This window comes from Triticum dicoccoides, chromosome 4A (assembly GCF_002162155.2).
Source record: "Triticum dicoccoides isolate Atlit2015 ecotype Zavitan chromosome 4A, WEW_v2.0, whole genome shotgun sequence".
NCBI classification, from domain to species: Eukaryota; Viridiplantae; Streptophyta; class Magnoliopsida; order Poales; family Poaceae; genus Triticum; species Triticum dicoccoides.
Window position 1 is genome coordinate 92,462,496 of NC_041386.1, and position 5,633 is coordinate 92,468,128.

Sequence of the window (5,633 nt, forward strand, 5' to 3'; positions counted from 1 at the left end):
CGAGATGAGTGGTGCATTAGCCTGCCGCTGTTGGCGCGTGGATTCTCTGTTCGCTTCAATCCTGCGCCCACGCGGCCCCGGTCTAGACTAGTCGTACAGTAGTAACAAGATTGATTACACTAGCTCTAGTGTGTGTATACAAGTGCTAATCGCTGCGGCAGCAGAGAGAGAGGGAGGAGTGTATTCCAAGACACACACACAATGATTGTGTCTCTCGGGGAGGCGGGCGGGGGGAGGAGGCGTGGATTGGTAAAGTGAAGGGGGTGCTGCAGAACATGGGCCTTGACCGACCCATACACATACGCGCGCATGGCACATACTACTACGTACAAAGGTATACTACTACTACTCCCCTATGTCGTCCCGCTCTCCTTCCATGCAATCTTTTGCTCTCCTCTTTCCCTGCTCTCTTTTTGCCTGGTGTCGATCAGCCCCGTTTCCACACCCCACGGCCCCCTTTCTCCTCCTGTCTCCATTACTCCGGCCTAGTTATTATGTTACCCTACTAGCCTTTGCCCCCACAAGGCCATCGAAAGGCGTAGCAGCCAAGTTACACTACCAGGTCAGGTCAGGTCAGGTCTAGAGACCACGGCCAGCCGGCCGGGGAAAGCCTTTTCTCTTCCTCTCTCTCCTCCCTCTCTGTGTGTGAGAGAGAGAGGGAGAGAGGAATCAGGGGGAGGAGGAGGTGGCCATAATTCTTGCGAGCTCGGGCAAGATCATAAGGGAAAGACAAAAAGGCCGAAAGGCGAATCATGCTGCCACATGCCACACCCTATACAAAAGCTAGCCCTAGACACACCAGCAGAAGCATCCATCTCACTCGATCGCCCACGCAAACTCACACCACACCACCGTAGCTAGACTAGAACCACAACTAGAACTTAGAAGAACTAGATCGATCCCGCACAAACGGCTTCGATCGTGCTGCGAGCTCCTCCGGATCGATCGATCGGCCGATGGGTGCTCACGGAGATCGCCGCCGCCACCGCCGCGAAGAGGTGGGGGTGCTATTGGACGAAGAGGAGGAGGAGCTCGAGCACCACGCCAGGGCTTGCGGCGGCGCCACGAGTGGGCTGGTGGATCAAGAATTGGGTGGCTGCCAAGAAGGTGGAGGGGGCATGGTGTTTGAAGCGAGCAGTAGCGTGGGCAGCGTGAGTGCGACCATGGGCCCGCCCCCGATCATGTGCTGGCCGCCGCTGGCCCCGTCGCTGTCGCCGCAGGAGCCACTCCACGGCGCGATCCACCACCACCACAACATAGGCATCGGCGGCCAGGGCCCCTTCTTCCCGTTGCTCCCGCCGCTGCCTCAGCAGCCTCCGCCGCCGCCGCCCTTCTTGGCCGACTTCTACGCCCGGCGCGCGCTCCAGTTCGCCTACGACCACTCGGGCGGTGCGTCGTCCTCGTCCGAGCCGCTCGGCTTCGGCGCCGGGCTCTACATGGGGCACCACGGCTCCCCCGTCCACGGGATGATGATGCCGCCGCCCTTCGGGGCGTCGCCGTTCGGCGACTTCGGCCGGATGACCGCACAGGAGATCATGGACGCCAAGGCGCTGGCCGCGTCCAAGAGCCACAGCGAGGCCGAGCGTCGCCGCCGGGAGCGCATCAACTCGCACCTCGCCCGCCTCCGCAGCCTCCTCCCCAACACAACCAAGGTACTGGCTCTGGCTGCATAATAGTGCACCCTGACATATAAATTCATGCATGCAATGCGTATCTTCAACTCTAGCATGCATGTCTGCAATTCTTTCTGCACAGTGCACTGCATATAGCCAACCCAAAACATGTGTGTGCATGCGCGCGAACTCCAACACTCCATTGTTGGCTCCCCATTCCATTTCAGCATATTCTATGGTAGGAGTGAGCTACTAGGAGACAAGGGGAGGGAGGTGAGCCGCCTAGTTGACGCGGAAAAGAGAGACCAGGAAGGAAACAAAAAGCTTGCGACTCGAGAGTTACTGCTGGGCGATGGCCTCTCCGAGGAGAGACAAGCGCGCGAGCTCGTGTCAGGTACACACACTCACAGAGCGCCGGCAGCAAAGATGAGAAAAGCTGACTGTCTCGAGATCCTGCTGGTTACCGCGCGCCCTACTCCCAAGAATCCTAAGCCCCAGATCCTTCTACATGCCTTTAGCTACCTAGCTCTTCCAAACCATGCGAGTTATCCCATGCAACTGAGTTATCCATGCTAGTTAACCTTAAGCTAATAGCTAGTCGTGCTATAGTACTCTTTCATCTCTACCGGAGTAGTAGTAGCATGGAGCGAGTCGGTTTTAGATTTGCACCCCAAAGTCTTTACGGTCAAAAGGCAGCAATGCAGTGCATTGTTACTGATCTGTTGACTGTTCTAGTAGTGTTATTAGGTTCAAAAGCTTTTTGGTTTCTGGATGCTAGATTAGACAGCTTACAATGACATATACTACTGCTAGCCCGTAATCCATGGATAATACACATCATCCACCGGCTAGTGCTGCACGTATGAGCCCCAGGAGCACTGCACCGTCTAGCTAAGAGGGATTTGACCACGGGCGTGATAACGGAAGAAGCATAAAGAATGCGGGCGCAGAGTGGTGGTGATCGATGGTTTGGTGCCCCACTAAACCCCAAAAGGAAGAAACACAGATCGCTTGTGGAGGCGTGCATGCGAGCACCACCACCAGCAGGCAGGGCAGGGCAGGGCAGGCGAGCCATGCACTAGCCATTTTTTGTGTATTGATTACGCGCGCGCTGTTTTGCTTGTGCTCCCCTCGCTCCTGGTAGGAGGAGAGTGGAGGGGGAGACGTCGAGTGAGTCCCACGCTCGTCGGCTCGGAGGCATGCATTCCACGGCACGGCACGAAGCCGGACCTCCTTTTCGCCTGCATGCGTACGCCCCATCCATCATTCCCCCCAGCCTACCCCTTGCATGCATCATCCTCCTCCCATCATGCATGTTAGCGAGCTGATTTTTTAACTACTAATCAACTACTACTGGCAGCTCGCCCGCCGCCGCGCGCGCGTGCGTGCGTGCGTCCACTTTCCTTGTGATTTACTCCATGCATGCATGAATGTTTGGTGCGCAGACGGACAAGGCGTCGCTGCTGGCGGAGGTGATCCAGCACGTCAAGGAGCTCAAGCGGCAGACGTCGGAGATCAGGGAGGAGGCCTGCCCGCTCCCCACCGAGGCCGACGAGCTCACCGTCGACGCCTCCAGCGACGAGGACGGCCGCCTGCTCGTGCGCGCCTCGCTCTGCTGCGACGACCGCCCCGACCTCCTGCCGGACCTCATCCGCGCGCTCAAGGCGCTCCGCCTGCGCGCGCTCAAGGCCGAGATCACCACCCTCGGCGGCCGCGTCAAGAACGTGCTCGTCGTCACCGAGGACGACAGCATCGCGTGCGACGGGGACCAGCAGGACGAGGACGGCGGGATGCAGGCGCCCATGTCGCCGCAGCACGCCGTCGCGTCCATCCAGGAGGCGCTCAGAGCGGTCATGGAGCGCACGTCGTCCTCGTCCGGCGCCGAGGACTCCGGGGGCTCCGCCAGCGGCGGGCTCAAGCGGCAGCGCACCACCAGCCTCTCGGCGATCCTAGAGAACAGGTCCATCTAGGCTAATTAACATCCACGTACGTACGTACGTGATGATCTATCTATCAGCTGATGTGCAAAACGGAACGAAACGAAACGAAACGGAAGGAAACAACAGTTAAACACAACGTACATGCACCACAGTATCCCATAGTTGATGACAGTAATACCGTTCAACTAGCTAGCTTAGCTACTAGTTTTGGGTCATAATATCTTCTCCAGAGTGTTACTGTTTTTCACCTCTTCTCGTCTAGGTTTCTCCCCATTGATTTATATACTAGTGTTTCTTTTGTTTGTGTGGTGTGTGTGTATCGATATCTCTCCATGGGATCGATCTCAGCGGTCAGTACAAGGCTTCTCTTTTCTCTCCTTGCTGGAGTTTAACATTTTAAAACCCATATACATTCAACTTCTCAGGTTTCCCACGTTTTCAACCTGCAGATACCGCTAGATTGCATGTTTATTACTCCCTCCGATCTGTATTACTTATCGCTCAAATACTAGACGTATTTCAGTGCTAAATATATTCGTTTGAGCGACAAGTAATATGGATTGAAGGGAGTAACTGATTTGACATGTAAGTATGAAAGTATGGGCTCATTATGTCTTAGCTCGTCTGTTCGAGACAATATTGCACGGTTATATAATTTAATTGTCATGCTCGTGTACTACACATTAATGCATGTTCCAGAAGAGAAACTATGAATGTCCTGTTTGCACATAGTATACGATCAATGTCTATACATGCACCATATGCATCCAGTTCACAAAAAGTCATGTTTTGGACAGTGTCTCATGTCAAATATTTAATACTCTGACCACCAGTATTGTTGTGAATACTTAGATTGAAACTTGAAATCATATGCATAGATTTATCAAGAGAGTATGTTCTTATTATTTGTTGGTGTTGTGCATACATTGCAGTTAAAACTAGTCACAATTACATTTTGAGGACAGTGTTAATGTCCAAAACGCCACCTTTTCATTAACAAGAGGGAGTATCATTTTCTTGCTGGATCATCAAGGAATGTAAATCCCTTCAGACCGTTTCAAACCAGTCTTGCTAAGTCTCAGCCCTGAGATCCTACATTAAGATCCATGCAAAAAAAATAGTTTTTGTATCTCTTGCATGTTATGTCACTTGACCGAGACTTTGCTAAATCTAAGTAGACCGAAACCTAGCCACACCCATTTCAAATCAGTAGTATTCATCACCTAAAATGGTTTTAGACGAGTCCTACAAAGGTGGTTTATGATGGATTGGCTTCTATGTGGCATCCAACGGCATCAGTTTTTGTGTGTGGAATAACTGCATCATTTTTCAAATGCTATAGAACATAAAGTATTATTTTTAAATCTCGATCTTACCAAGGAAAAGACTAAAAAATCCCGATCTGAAATTACAAAAGAAAATCATTTAACAAAATCAAATTCAGACTAACTATTTTAATTTCTTCAATTTTTTTATTTTTAGAAAATGTATGTTTTTATATACTTTCCCAACTCCGTGTCACCGAATTGTCTCAAATTAATTTTCGCTTCTATTTGGAACATTTCCATTTCAAGATTTGGGATTCTCTTTCTCTCTCCAAAATCTAATCGTATTTATTGATGTTCCTCAGATTTTTAGATGAGATGGAGGTGATAGGGTAGACACATAGATCTGCTTTGAGTTGGTCAACCCACTTTGGAATTGTCTTAGGAGGATTCTAGTGGTTTTGAGAGTGACGGAACAATTTGTCTGTTTTACATTTTATTATGGCTGTATTGTGCGCTCAACCATACTAGAGGGGTACGTGAACACTTTTTTTTTGCATTTTTATTTCGTACTCTCTCCTTTTGAGAATAGTTGAAGTTCCAAGTTTGCCCTAGGTCAGACTTCATTAAGTTTGACCGACTTTACATAGAACTATATCTACATCTATAACACCAAATTTGCTTCGTTAGATTCATTATGGTATATATTTTCATATTATATGCATTCAATAGTGTAAATTTTGCAAAAAAATATCTATAGATTTAGCCAAACGTAAAAAAGTTTGACTTAAGACGATCCTTGAACTTCAATTATT

At 50.4% G+C, this 5,633-nt stretch overlaps 1 pseudogene; it reads left to right on the plus strand.

The window, feature by feature from the left end:
- Positions 1–507: 507 nt before the first annotated feature.
- On the plus strand, positions 508–4,208 carry LOC119285175 (annotated as a pseudogene).
- Positions 4,209–5,633: the final 1,425 nt, after the last annotated feature.